Source organism: Manis pentadactyla, chromosome 1 (genome assembly GCF_030020395.1).
Source record: "Manis pentadactyla isolate mManPen7 chromosome 1, mManPen7.hap1, whole genome shotgun sequence".
NCBI classification, from domain to species: domain Eukaryota; kingdom Metazoa; phylum Chordata; class Mammalia; order Pholidota; family Manidae; genus Manis; species Manis pentadactyla.
Window position 1 is genome coordinate 5,593,678 of NC_080019.1, and position 15,410 is coordinate 5,609,087.

At 50.8% G+C, this 15,410-nt stretch overlaps 1 protein-coding gene across 2 annotated transcripts in view; it reads right to left on the minus strand.

Moving 5' to 3' along the window:
- The window catches only part of BLK (BLK proto-oncogene, Src family tyrosine kinase), a 61,755-nt gene extending 55,529 nt beyond the window's left edge, over positions 1-6,226 (minus strand). For both annotated transcript variants that reach the window (XM_036889106.2, XM_036889104.2), the window contains exon 1: positions 5,882-6,226. The gene's annotated coding sequence lies outside the window, so the exon portion shown is untranslated. The remainder of the gene's footprint in view (positions 1-5,881) is intronic.
- Positions 6,227-15,410: the final 9,184 nt, after the last annotated feature.

The window sequence follows — 15,410 nt, forward strand, 5'->3', positions numbered from 1 at the left end:
GAGGTTATCAGCCATTCATCTCTGTAGGGTAGAAATACCATATAAAGAGTCCTACTGTGTGTCTCTTCCCAAGTTCATGTTCAGCCAGGTCCTGTGGGCTGCTTGAAGCTGGCTATGGGGCAAGTGTGCACATAGTAGAAATAGGCAAGTGCTACAAATCGGGTGTTGATTCTTCAGACTTAATACAGTGATGCAAAAAATGTTAATAATGTAAGTGTAACTTAAAAATGTGTCCTGCTTGTAGCTGTGAATAGCAACCCCCAAAACTGAGGAAATATTTTAGAGTAATTAAAAACTATTATCCAATTTAGCAAAGAAGTTGGCCACATCACTGAGAAATGAGGGAGTTCCGACAGGCCTATATTGTTTCACTTTGGTCTCACGTCTTAAGAAAATGAAAACATCAACGAGCGTTCATGCCCTAGTGACTCGTGTGCATCAGTTACAACCACAGTCAGACTGTAGGTAGGGAAGTCTGGCGAAAGTCAACAAAAGCTTTCTTTGGAGAATCAACTAGCTAAATGGTATTTATAATAAAGGATATTGTATATTGTATTACTATTTGTAAATTATTACACATCCTTCGTGCCAGTGGCATTTATAATAAACATATATAATAAACATATGTGGACATTTGTTTCCTGGACATTTGTTAAATGTTTATTGGCATTTTATTGCTTTCAATCCAGAAGGCATGCGCCTTAACTGAGCACATCCCCCGTTGCAGCAACAGGTGCCCAGGTATCCATCAGACACAGAGACAGACACCACAGAATGGGAATGATTTCTTTTCCACATGAAGGTACAGGAGAGGAAGAGCCTTCCCCCTTTCCCATAAAACTGTGAAAATAAAATCATGAAATGGATTATTACTTTTGATTCTATCTTCAAATGCAGTGCTTAAAAAATTTATTTTATTTAAAAATTTGATTATAGAAATGTCAGGGAATAAAAAGGAATCTTAACATGATATTATCATAGATAATCCTTGTAACAATATAAGGTGGAATGTCTGTAAGACTAAGCAGTTCAAACAGGCTGTCTGTGTAACTACAATGGACTCACAGCTGAATATGTCACCATAGTCTGGCCCCCTTGGTAAAAAAGAATATGGAATTGTTCTATGTTCTGTACATGGAATGGGGACTAATTCTTACCAAGCACCCATACCATGCATGCATCAAGTGCCTTTTCAAAAGTGGCTTCTTGTTTGGTTTATTTATTTATTCACTTCCATATGTTTCCAAAAAAATTTGAGGTGACTTATAGAAATAAATATGAAATGATAGGAGAGAAAGATAGATGAAGAAATTAGATCAAAGGGCAAGTTAGGGCAGAAAAGCAAATTTGCGGGTAAAGCGGGTACATAAGAATGCACACTGTGAGATGGGGCTACCCAAACGCTAATGGTTAGATGCAAATTGGGCTCTACATGTCCCGGAGCCCAAAGCAGACAGTGGGAAGCTAGGGGATAGAAGAGCAAGGGTCCGTAAGCGGGTCATTGCTCCCAGGAAGTGCGGGTTTCCCAGGTAACTCACCCTCGGCTCCTCTCAGGGTGGTCTGAGCCACATGGCAGCAATCATGCCACCCTGAGTTCCTATCTTGTGCCTAACAGCACCTTTAGCACAAGCCTAGGAAGGCAGCCTCACCAAGAAAGGATGCCCAAGCCTGGTTCAGGCGGGCAAGTCCGTGGGCACCCCAGCTGCGACCGTGACACATGCGGCTCTAAGACGGAATGGTGCCAAACAGGAAGAACACCCGAAATATCCATTCCTGTTCCTTAATCCTATTAAGCTCATTTCCTCCTCTGAGAAACATCACAAAACCATGCTCTCCCTTCTCGGATTTCAAAACAAACACTGTGCATAAAAATAAATCAAAGAAGTTACAATGTGAAGTGTGCCTTTCCTCACTCTGACCTGGAGAATGGAACAGAATCTAGAGGGAACTGTTGTGTAGTACTCAGTTTCAACTCATCTACGAAATAAGGCTTTGGAGTTTAATTCTTATAACCCTGGGACATGCTATTATCAACAAATAAAGAAGTAACACTCCAGGGCAAAGTAAGTTAGGTAAGGGCAGCCAGTACAGAGTGAGGTCAAACTATTATGTCACACAAAGACATCTGGAGACTTGTCCAAGGTCACACAGCCAGGGCTAGTCCTTGAACTCAGGCCCTCTGGCCCCAAAGCCAGCCCCCAACCTCTCTGCTATGGGCCCTCTCAGCCATAGCTGCTTTGTCTTCCTCCTACACACAAGTTCTTTCCACTTCCTCGTACCCGTAACACACAGAAATAAAATTAAATTATCCTTACTAAATATTGCACCTGGCAAGTCCACATATTTTGGGTGGCAGACCCTTGTAGGAATCTGATGAAAGCCATACACACTCTTTGCAAAAGAAGCGTGTGCCCACAAACGCTGGCATACAAGTTCAAGCAGCTCCTGGGCCTGTGAAACTCACCAGGGGTCTTGGAGATCAGAGCTCCTGACTTAATCCATCAAGTGCAGATCATCTCATTCCCTTACAAACACAGATCATCTCATCCCTTATAGACACTGCATGAATGTACACGAGCATTCTCTGCTTTGAGTGACCCTGAAGGCCTCTTTAAATTTTGCACACCAGTTGCCTCAATTGCCTCACCCTGGTGGAGGCCCAGGTATCAAGGTGTGAAGGAGGCCAGCCGAGAGTGGCAGCGACAAGGCCCCCAGGAGAACCTCCTTCTCTTACGCGGCTTTGGAAGCATCGGCCCCTTGGTGCAGGAGCCCTCGTGAGCCACACAGAGGCCCATGGGGTGGGAGCTCAGGCAACAACAGCTGGAACCATGGCAGGGCCTCCCCTGTGCCTCCGCCGCCACGCTCTGATCATCTTGTTCAACTGAGTTCTCACATACGTGCTTGGAGCTGGTCAACTGTTCTCACTTTACAGAGGGCTAGACCGTTTGCTCACACCCACCCAAGGGTCAAGAGGCAGAGCCGGGTCCCACTGAAGAACTGGTGGCCCCAGGGCCAGGCACCTGCCTGTGGCCCACACCACCTTGCAGGGAGCAGAAGCCTAGTGACACCCCATCTGCTTCTGCAAGGGTCTGCATTAAGACCCCTGCATGGCAACGGCACTGGAGCTCGTTGTGGCCGAAGGCGATGATTAAATGTTCCGTGCTTTCCCTCCTCCAAGCTTTCTTCTTCATGTCTTAAGCTTCACTTGCCCTCCGGAATCTGTCTTTGTTTCTCTAACACAAGAGCATTTCACAGGACACCTACCCTATGTCAGGCAGTGCTCTGAATGCTGGATACAGAGGGGTGTGGAGGGAGGGCCTGGCCCCTGTCCTGGAGGAGGTCCAAGGGCCTGGAGGCCTGCAAACAAATGGCTCTAGGCATGTGTTGGAGGTTCAGGGGGATGCTGGTGACAAAGAGAAGATATTGGCACTGGTCCTAAGGACTAGAACCCATGGGATGTGCCTAGAAGAGAAAGTGGGAGAGGATCCCGGCAGAGGGGCTAGCCAGAGCACCGTGCGTTCTGGAAGCAGTGCGTGGCCGGTGTGGTCAAAGCAGGGGGGCTGGCAGTGGGGGAGCAGGAGACGTGGCAGGAAAGGGGCTCCAGGCCCGGGGTTATCACAGCTCTGTAGTTTTGATCTCCCCTGTTGTGATTTTCATCTAAGCGCTGTCTTCCTACAGCTTTATAATTCTTCCTTCTTTCTCACCTGCTTCCGAAGCGTTTCTCTAATCTGGCAGAGACATCACTTCAACCCGGGGCACACCTGCTCTGCTGGCCTGCAGGGAGTGTGGGGTTGGGGGGGCTGTCAAGCTTCTCTGCCTCTCATGTTACCCTCCATACACCTGGCCCTTCTGAGCAGGGTGCTGGCCCCCGGTGGCCTCGTCTGGCTGCTCTGCCTGTGCTAGGGCAGCCCGGTGGGCTCCCGAGGCCAGGTTGTCCCTCAAGCGGGAGCTGGCTTCCCTAGTCCCACCTGACATCCCTGAGGCCACAGCTTTGCCGGCAGGGCGGTGTCGCCCAGCATGGCTCGGAGCTGCTCGGCTGGCCACAGGCTCTGTGGGGATGGCTGCGCGCAGAGGACTGCGGATTCAGCTCAGATACTCCGTGCGGGCTCCGCGCCCTCCCTCGCCTCCATCCTCGGCCTTCTGCTTCCTTACTGCCGGGTGGTCAGGTTGGGTGCTGGGTGGAGGCCCGAGAGCCCGAACCAGCTCAGTTAGTTCTGCTGGGTGGACACGGGTGGGCTCCTTGGCTCTAAACCCCTGACACAGGGTTGAGAAATACAACAAGAAGAGAGAAAGATGGAGCTTTCCAGGAATAAGGTGGGGCTGGGAGCGAGAAGGGTAAAAAGTGCGAAGACCTGCTGTGTCCAGAATGTTCGAAAAGGGGGTGGGGACCACACAGCATGTATACCAGTTTTCCCAAGCTTGCTCAGATTTTGACCACTTTTGCTCCAAGGCAGGATGAGTATAAATTGTTTCAGCTTTTTATTTTGGAATAAATTTAGGTTTACAGAAAAACCACAAAGACAGTATTGAGACTTTCCGTACACCTTTCCCTCGGCTACCCCGGGTGTTCACGTCGCACCTCCCCAGCAAGCCCTTGACAGAAGTGAGAATTTCACGGCGGCACACTGACTTCAATTAAACTCCAGACTTCATTTACAGTTCAGCTATTTTTCACTAGTGACTTTTATGCTTTGGTTCCAGGATCCAGTCCAACCCAGGGTGTGGCTGTGGATACAGTTGTCTGTCACGTCTGCTTGCTCTCCTCCCATGTGTGACAGTTTCCCCATCTTTCCTCTTTATTGTCATGACCTTGACAAATTTGAAGGTCAAATATGGTATGGCCTGTCCCATGGTGATTTTTCATGACTAGACTGGGATTTGGGTTTCGGGAGAATAGCAGAGAGGTAAAATTCCTTTCTCCTTGCACCTGAGCAGAACGTACAAAATACGACATGACTTATTCCCCTGGCGTGTTAACCCTGCTCCCCTGCTCAGGGTGGTGTGTGCTGGGGGTCCCCACCATAGAGTTACTCTTTGTCCCTTTCCATGCTCTGTTCCAAGTCCAGGCCCTGCTCGGGGTGAGGGGAACCAAGCTTCCCTGCAGGAGGGAGGAGTACCTGCCTAGCCAGGAGGAATTCCTCTCTATGGCCACAGACGCACCACACCAACAGTTCTTTAAGTCCTTGGTAATGTGGATGGTTGAGGCTAAAGGCAGGGGCCAATTAGCACATGACTGGAAAAGTTGTCACCCTAGCATTTTAAAAATCCACTGAAAACATGTTATCAACAGTTCTTTCCTTTTCACAGTTGGCCAGACAGATCTCTTAGCCAAAAAGGTCATCATTAAGCCTAATCCATCACCTGCCCCCCAACCCCCCACTAAATGTCTGAAAAATGGAAAACCTTATTCAAAATCAAAATAAAACAAAAGTGCCGACCAGTCGTTTACCTTGAGGTGCACTCTCCCAGGCGCCGCTGCTGGCCTCCGTCCCCCATGCCCCGAGGATGCCACACCCTCGTTTACAGAGGCTGAGGAACCCGTCCAGGGCCCCTGGCATATGTGTGCCCACCGCATCCCCACCCCACAGCCTCCTCTCTTCTTTCCTCTCTGGCACGTTCACAGCCTTAGGAAGCCCAAGAAGCAGAAGCTGACCTACCCTGGTGGATACATAAATCAAAACTTTCCTGTACAAAAAAAACTCTCAACAACAGAAATGAACAAATGATAACGGCAATCTATTCACAGCTGTGGTTCACGTCCCATTATGTCTATGCTGTGCATAGTGATGTTCCTGCCCACTTTCCAACTACAGGCCTCCAAGCACTGTTTGCACAGTTTAAGGAAATGAGACGGTGAAGAGGGCGGAAGACTCGGCCTTACCTTGGCACAGTGCTCAGCGGCTTTTCATCATCGCTCTTCGAATCCCAGGGCCCTCGTGAGGCAGCGGCCTTCTAGATAGAACCAGCAACGCCTGACACGGTCCTACAGAAAAAGCCCATCCCGGTCGGCCCCGTCAGCTCATGCAGCTCGTGGCTTCCTGCCGGTGGCGGCTAGCACGAGGCGGAGGTGGCAGGCTCCACGGTCTGTGGTCAGAGCTTCGCCAGCCGCCCCCAAGGAGGCCGCCCCTCCCACCGAGCGCCGCGAAGGCTGGCCTGGGCTCCCCGGCTCTGCAGGGCCGCGTGGCCCCAGGACAGCCTGTGAAGAAGGACCGCGGCAGCTGCTTTTTCTCTGGCCAAGTTCACAATGACCCTCTGCCACCAGAAAGTTTTCTCATGGGGTTTTGGTTTAACAACACAGGTGGTGTTTTTCTTGCAGGGAGCCTGTCAGTTAGTCACCCTCCAAGCTAACTCTGTAAGGTATTTTTCTCAGCCATGCAGCGTTCATCTGCAGGACAAGAAAGGGCTGGGCTCTGCAGCCTGGTGCTACCTGTGTGGCCAGGCCGGCCATTCTCTCAGCCTTGTGGCTTTTGTTTTAGCTCCCAAATAGCGCTAATAATATCTAGCCCATAGACACTTTGAGCTCAGATGATTGGATGTGAGTGACAGGCACAGAATTGGCTCTCAATAAATGATAATTCCTGACGGACTTGTTTTTGTAACCCTCTAGCCAGCCATTGATCCTGAGCTCAGAGCCTCATCAATTGTGCTATTTTGCTTGGCTATGAAATCTCAGGGGAGCAGACAGTGATGGAGGCATTGGGGAAAGGACCCTAACATCTAGAGTGGCGAGGTGCTTTCCTGTCCCACCAGCCCAAGGACAAACGGGACCCAGACGGTTGCTGAGGTAGCCTCAGGAGGCTTGCTGGTCCAGCCAGACTCCGTGAGCCGCTGCCAACTGCTTCCTGATCCAGGGACCAAAGGGATCCAACGGACAGATCCCAGGCTCCTCTCCTGCCTTTAGTCTGGGAACCTGTGCATTTCAGGCAGGCCTGCTCCTGCTTCTGGCCTGGGACCACAGTTTCAGCATCTCAGTTTCCACATCAAGTTTCTTTCCTCAAATTTTGGGACTAAGACAATGATTTTCTGTGAGGTTCTGGTAGGGGAGAGCTGTCCGGCAGAAGTTCCCAGCGACAGCAGCCGCCACAGAGGTTTTGGTTCGTAGTCTCCTTGAAAACAACTGTTTCATTTCTCCAGAGGGTGTTTGGGAGAAAAAAATGGATTGATGTCTAAAAGCTATCTCCATCTAACTGGTAGCTGACTTGAGTGTGCCTAATCTAAGTCCCAAATCTGATTTTTAAAACTGCTTTGTCAAAGCCAAAGTTCCAGAACCGGCCATGCTCAGTGAATAATAGCTATTATTAATTTATTATTATATTCACTTCCTGACACCTAAGAGTTGGACGTGCACATTAAACACAAATTGAAAGCATCCCAAACTCTTTAAACTTATGATTTAAAAAGTTACTGATTTGCGATGAGATTTTTCAGTCTTGTTTTATTAATTCAGTTAACACAAAAACCCTCTGTGGATGTCTGCTGTGTGGTAAGCACATGCTAGAGGCTGCGGGTAAAGGTATAAACAGGTATAACTCTCCTCTGAGGGATTCAGCCTAAGGAGTCTGGGAAGAGGGTCTGGTAAGCAGGTGACTATAATGGGGTGTGGTATGTGCAACATAGAAGCCTCAACAAGGCACAGTATTAGAACAGAGGCAGGAGAAATAACTCCATCAGGGATTATTGGTGGAAGCTACCAAGGAGATGGCTTTGAACATGATTTGCAACTAAGCAGCCTGCAAACCCTCAGAAGCAGATACCTCGGTCAAGCCATTTACTGGGCAAGGATCTAGTGAGACTGCCTGAAATACATCTTACGTCTTTATCAGTGGGGACTAAATAAGTGACCTCTGGACAGTGTCTGTATGCTTGGACCTGAGGATATACAGAATACAATGGGAAGCAGGAAATCTGCCTTCCTAAGGAGAAAATCCATTTTCCTCTGACTCTGATTCATCTTTTCAAGGTTGGAGTGAGAGGGACTGTGAGTTTACAGGGAGTGGAGATGCCGGATAAGCCGGCCTTTGTGTGTCTGGAAAAAAAACCTTTACATTTCTGTCCACCTCCAACAAACAGGGGTCAGGAGACAAAAACAACAAGTATTCCAGCAGCCACTCAGAAAAGAACAAGGAAATGACCTTGCTGTTAGGTTTCAGATGTCTGAGCAGAAGTGAAAGTTAATTTCAGCCATTTTCACCCTCACAGAGTCATAGAATCCATGAGAAAGGCAGAGGGGAGGTGGGAGAAGGACCCAGGGGAGCAGGTGAGAAGCAGTGAGATGTGTGAGGGGAGGCTAGGGATGTTCTTTTTAGACACTTGTGTTAAAGAACCTCAGAGATAGCTTTCAGGGCTGCACTGAGACTGGATTCTGAAACCCCCAGTTCAGTGTTCAGCCTCACTGGCTCCCCCACTTACTTTTGCACATTTGAGGTGACTTATGCAAAATTTGGAGCTCTCCCTCTGTGTGTCTACACTATCCTCCTGACATCAGTTCACTTCTGATCAAAATCAAAAGCTGTGGGCAACTGAGTATTTGAGCAGAAGAAAGATTAAAGTAATCCAGTCCAAGACGCACTTCAGGATGGTGGTATAAGAAGATGGACCATCTCAGTCTGGACAAAACAAATATAAAAGTAGACTCAGTTGTCAAAAACAACCATTTTAGGGCACTGAAAAGTGATAAAAGGCAAACAACAAGTTGAAAATGTTTAATCTTGAAAAACCGCTGCTGTGTAAGAATGACCATGAGTCTGTGGGCTCCTTGCTTGGGAATCCTGCCCCCACCCGTATCCCTTAGCTTGGATGATGAGAACCACAGCTTTTCTAGTGGGAACAAATGGTTTGATGGCTGTTAGATAGCGGTGGCAGATTTGGTCTGGGATGGGGTGATGAAAACCTGCAGTTTTATGGGTTAAACATCATGGAATCGGTTCTAGACAAGAAGTGAAAAACTACAGCTTTACTGACTTGGAGTTACAACCTCTGTTCAGAGTGGGCAGAAGATCACCCGGAAATGTAATGGAGAATTCCTGGCAGTAAGAGAGTCAGTTATGAGAGGGCTGAGGTAATAAGCGTCCATACATTACCAACTGACCACTAAGATATGCATGTGTTGGGGAGACCCGAGCGAGATGCAGCAAACAGGGAAAGCCAAGTGCCCCCCGCCCCCTCTGGCCGCACAGCCGAGCAGGGCAGCCCTAGCACTCCGGGACCTGCTCTGCACCAGCTTACTCTGTGACCCCAGACGCGTGGCTCCAGGGCTCCACGAAATGCAGGGAACGGACTCGGTGATTTCCAAAACCCTCCTAAAGCCTGTGCATTCTGCATCTCAGAATTCTGTGGATAGGTTAGTTTTCAGCTGGATTGCTACTCCCCCAGAATTGATATGCTGAAGCCCTAATGTCCAGCACCCCAGAATGTGACGTACTATGGCCACTTCCTGTTTTAAGTCCTTTTGGGTATTATCTCCCTTCGGTCTCAAACACCATGAGATGGTTCCTTTTACTATTCCCTAGGAGGTATGACGATGCCTGGTGTCACAAGGTCAGTGGGAGGCTGAGCAGGGACAGGTAGCCGGACAGTCCGGCTCCAGCACCCGCGCTCCCAACTGAGCCCACTAAGTTGGAGCCGCTGGCGGATGTCTTCCCAGCACGCGGAGGATGTCTGCCTGTCGCCGGAAGCAGAGGCTGAGTCGTTCAGGGTGATGGTGCCCCAAGCATGAGGCAGCAGACGCACCACACTGGAACACTGCCCTCCGTGGGATGACACTGGCGTCCTTTACTGGCCACTGGCCTCCTTGGTTTGGTGGCACTGAGACAGCACTGGACTCTGGGTCCTTGAGCATGGCTGCTTCCTGCTGGACCCTTGGGCAGGCCAGGGCTCACTGCCCCACGGCCAGGATCCCAGGCCAAGGCCTGGCGCTGAGGGAAGGAGCCCAACCAGGCCCCGCCCAGATCGGCCATCCTGCCCCCCGCTGCAGGTGGAGACACGTTATCTGCTGGACAGAGGGGCTGTGGGCCTTACCGGTGAGCTGGAAAGGGAAAGGATCTCATACGGGGCGAGGAGCAGGTGCCCCTTAGGGACCCCTATCATTCATCAAAGCTCCTTCAGGACAAGGGGCGTCCTCCACCCCAGAAAACTCCTCACACAGACCTAAAGCCTCAGAGGGTTCTCAAGTGCCCGAAGCTGTCACCGACAACGGTGCTCCACTCAAAGCACCTAGTCATCCCCCTCTCCGTCCCTCTCCCCGGATCAGCAGGTCCTACAGGCTCTACGACTGCCCACTCGAGCCTGGTGTAGAACCTGCCCCTGGGCCCCACCCCACTGCTGCCCCCCGGGACCAGGCACTGTCCTTTTTTCTCTCCACTCTTCAAGCTCTTCTCAGACTCGCATTCCACAGGCCCACTAATCACGGGTGGGAGTTGAGAGCAGATGTTCCGGGGGCCTGAAACTCTGAGCACGAGCTGCCACAAATCAGACTTTCTCAGTAGTTTGAAGCAAGATCAGCAGTGTCTGCAGCTTGGCAACCCTGGCCCTCCTGGATGCCGAGGGCCGCCAGGGCCTGCGGGGGCCCACCTGTGTGTCATGGCTGAGTCGGGCGATGCTCCTTCAGGGCTGGGTGGCCGGCGGGGTCCCAGACTTGCACAGGGAGGCAGTAAAAGCTGAGACCAAGCCGGTCACTCAGCGAATGCAGACCAAACCCCACCGGGACGGAGAAGCATGCTGGGGCTGCACAGGCACAGCAGCGTCCAGGACTGGGTTCTGGAGAATTCTCCCCCGAGAGCGGAGGAAGCCTTTGGAAGGCCTGGGACCTCCTAGTCCAGGGGCGCAGGCCCCAGATAGCTCCCACCAACCCTGAAAGGCTGCACTTGGGCTTTTCATTTATAAAACGCTTCCTGCCGTGTTCCAAAAAGGACTGCCGTCTGGAAAGACACGCATCTACCATGCACCAAAGTAAAACAGTTGTGAAGCAGATGGGGGAAAGTGAGTCAAAGGGGAGAATAAGAGTAGAGCAGTGAGGTGAAGCCAGGAGACAGGACGGTGGGCCAAAAGCAAAGGCCTGCCTTGATGTCCCCTCCGCTTGCAGAGGAGGGCCACATGCTTGGCTCAGTGTCCCAGAAGCAGAGTGAAGAGCAGAGAGTCACAGTCCAAGGGTCACAGTGCCCGGAAAGAGAGAAACAGACCCGCTGCTCAAAGAAGCCCAGTTCCCCGAGGTCACAAAACTGTCCCTCCAATGCTCCGGGGTTGTTCAGTTAGTCCTGTTAGGGGGGGTGCTGTGTGCTGTAGGACGCAGCCTCCTTGGTGCACCCCAGGAGCTCAGGGACGGGGCTCCCCGGCTATTGCCATCACGAACCACAGTCGTGGCCATTCCCAAGGGTGGCGAGGCCTGGGGAAATTCAAGCCTGGGGAAATGTCAGCATCAGCAGAGCCCTGTCGGAGCCCCTTTTGGTCTTGGGCACCAGGTGAGACAGGCCAAGCACAAATCATTTTAACTCTCTGGGCTCCAATTTCCTCATCTCTATAAAGAAAACAATACTCTCATAGAATTGCCCTAGGGATTAGCAGACTTATTCCGGCACTGCCAGGGACTAAATATTTGCATTCCCCCCAAGTCCATATGTTGAAACCCTAACCCCCAGGGGATGGTGTAAGGGAATGCGGTCTTGGGGAGGAGATGCGCCTTGAGGGCGGGGCCTCATGAATCTGAAAGTGCCCTCACAACAAGAAACACAAGACAGATTATTTCCCTCTCTGCCATGTGAGGACACAATAGGTTTGCAGGTCAGGAAGCGCACCCTCACCAAACATTAGACGTACAGCACTTTGATCCTGAACTTCCCAACCTCTAGACCTGTGGGAAATAAGTATGTGTTATTCAAACCACCCAGTCTATAGTACTCTGTTATAGTAGCCAGAAATGTCTAAGACAGGTACCAGCATATTTATTACAAAGTTATGATAATCAAAACAGTGTGTTATTGATTGATTTGGGAGTAGACAACTAGATCAATAGAATTGAATAGAACGATCTGTGCCTATATGGATGTGAAGGGCATGAAATGTTGGCATTTTAAACCAGTGGAGAAAGGAGAAATGATTACATAAATGATGCTGTGTATTCAGACATCCATATAGAAAAAATAAGTAAATGATATGCTCAACCTCAGTGGTCACCAGAGAAATGCAGTGGTGGTGAGATACCATTCTCCCCATCACATACAGAAAAGGTCAGACAGTGTCAGGCACTGGCCTGGTTAATGGGGAAACGGGTCCTACTGGTTGGGATGTAAATGGCTACCTTGCTATGTGGAAGGGAATCGCTCAGTATCCAGCTAAGGAAAGGGCCATCGCCCACAGTGTCGCCTCCAGGGACCTAGAGAAGCACAGGTTGCTGAGGATGACCCTGGTGATCTGTGACCAGAAACAACGGACCTGCCCATCAGGGAGGAGGGGTCCCTGAAGTGGGTCGGATCCCCGTGTACCAACATCAAACACCTATCAAGGGGAAAAACCACAGAGCGCAGAGCAAGCCATACAGGATTGCACCATTATGAGAAAATACAAACCAACAAAATGACCTGTGTGTGCTTTGTGCACTCAAGTGTGTAAAAGTAGACCATGAATAAGGGAAATGCACCCCAGACACAGAGCAGAGATTATCTCCGGGGGCGAGGGGCTGGATGGAGGTGGTGTTTGAGGGGCACATGACAGGAGCTGGCTGGTCAGGAGGGACTCAGCCTTATCCATAGTGTTCTAATTTTTGAAGGAGAAGAATTAATTTACTTGCAACCAGTATCCTTTTTAAGACAATATATAGGATGGAAAAATATACAAGCAAATTAGAGTTCATTTGGGGTGATGGGAATATGAATGATCGTTATTTTCTCTTCTGTTTATAAACTTTTTGTTTCTTTCTTATTTTTCAAATTCCTCGCATCTGCAAAGAAATGGAGCCAAAACTAAAGCCAAAGGCCCCCAAACCTTTGCCCCTGGACCACCCTGGAGTGGGGCTCTGTGGCAGACAGCCCGGGGTCCAGCAGGCTCAGGCACCGAGGCAGCCAAGACAAGACCCAGGTCGCCCCGGCCTTCTGCGCCTCAGTCCCCGGGGCCTCCCAGGAGACGGGTCACCGCCGCTTCGCCCGCACAGCTCCCTTCTCCTTAGGTCTTGCCTCAGCCCTGGGCCCCACGCACCAACCCCAAACAGCCTCCCAGGCAGGACCCTCGGAGGGTTTCCAGCCTACAGGAGCCCAGAGCCAGGGGGGCTGAATTCCCACACCCTTGCTGAAGCCTTGGGAGAAGGTGGGCCGAGTCATGGAATTTTCCCAAGTGGTGACTACCGAGTGGAAAACGCCGTGCGCTCTGTTCCTGAGCTCAGGGCTGGAGGAATGACAAGCCCCAGGCTAGTGGCCAGCTTCCCGTGAGAGATGCGGGGGCCCTTTGGGAAGTGGCCTCTCTGGTGTCAGCCTCCCCATCTGTAGACAGGACACAGGAAAGTTTGCCCTTGTGATTTCCTGAAAACGGAGATGCAGTAGGTCCCTTTCAGCTCCTTAGAAGTGAGCCTGGTCACCCAGGCCCCCCGATGGCAGGCAGAGACCCCTTGCCGTCCATGTGGTCTGTGCAGGAGGCCAGCGGTGGGCAGACAACAGGTAAGATGAATGGAGGGAGCTCCATCAAGCTCTTTCCTGGGATGGGAGAGGACAGAGGCCCAGCTCTCAACTTGCCCACCCCATCACCAGCTGCCCATCCAGAACATTCCTGGCCTGCCTGGCTTAGCCTGAATCCTTCCCATTCCTTCTCAAGCAGAAGAAACTAGCACAAGGGTTTATAAGAATGTGTGAGCATTTGTTCGTCTGTTCATTTAGACAAGCATCCCCGATCAGGTACCACCAGGTTCCAGCCCTGTGCTGGGCCCTCGGAATCTTTCCAAGGAAGACACCGTCCTTCACCTCTTGGGGCTTGGAATCTATTAAGAGAGACAGACAAGAGGCTGGTGACCTCAGGGTGGAGCATCAGAACAGCATTTTGCCCTGGGTGGTCTGGTTTGCCCCGGCTCATTCAGATGAGGGGTATCAATTTGAGTTAGAGGTGTGCGTACTGTGGGGAGGAGGGAAACAGAACTCATTCTTGAAGGAAAGACAAGAGAATCTACTTATTCTAGGACCTAAATAGGTACATCTGACCAGATTTATAAACATTACTCACTTGTAACCCTTAAGTCAGGTCTCACAAGCATGATTATCAGCCCAGAACCTGGTATTTTTGAGTGGTTGGATATATTTGTGTGAGCATGTTTGTGAGTTTCTCTTAAAAATCTAATGGTTCTTCTGATGGCAGGAAGTCTTGTAAAGGCATAGTTAGAAGAATTATGGTATTTAAAGGTTTGGATCTTAAACTTGACTTCTGCCTGATTTCTTTTCGGCTCTAGCTGATTTCTTTTAGACCCTGCAATCCCATAGGCCTGAGTCGTTGGCATGATGGGACCTCAGAGTACAAAGAGCCCCTTGGATGGGCTGGGGTCTGACAGGGTTTTACAGTCACTCTAAGGGGCTGCTCTCTCCCAGCTGCCAATACATGATCATCCCCTTGGGAAACTTCAAAAAGAATCCAAACCCGTCAGTGCCATGGGCTCTGTCTTGCAAGGATGAAGAAATGCCCACAGGGGAAACTGGCTCAGAAAGTGAGGTCATGTCCTGGGAGAACAGAGCGGGTCCTGTGAAGAGAAGGCCTCAGCAGCTGTCCTGAGAGGGGTGTGCAGGGGTAGGCCTCGCCGCAGAGCTCTTAGCGCCCCCGCCGCCTGGCCCTCTTGGGGGTCCAGGGCCTTCATCAGGGGGTGTGGGGGCAGGGGGACAGTTAGGCTGTTAGTTCACGGTGGCGGTCTTGGTCACCTACATGGGCTCTGACTCCTGGAAGGTCGCCGAGGAAGAACATGTCCCTTTCGGTCCAACCAGGCTGCTCTGACAAATAACACAGACTGGGACACTTATAAACAATAGAAATGTGCTTCTCACCGTTCTGGAGGCTCAAAGTCCAAGATCCAGGTACAGGCTCAGTATGTGGCGAGGCCCTGCCTCCTGGGGCACAGCGGGCACCTTCTTGCTGTGCCCTCACGTGGCAGGAGGGGCAAGGGAGCTCTCTGGGGCCTTGTTAAGGGCACTAATCCTGTTCATGAGGACTCCACCCTCTTCACCTAATCACCTCCCAGTGGCTCCACCTCCAAATCTCAGCACACTGGGGGTTAGGACTTCACCATGTGAAATTGGGAGGCAAGACACATCTAGACCACAGCGCCATTCTGAGCATTTCCCTTCGCTCGCTCTGCTGCCTTTCCCACTTCCCCTCGTCCCTTCCTGCTCCTCCTCCCCTCTCTCTGTCTCTCTCTTTCCTCTTCATAAGCCTATGGCATCATCACAAACAAC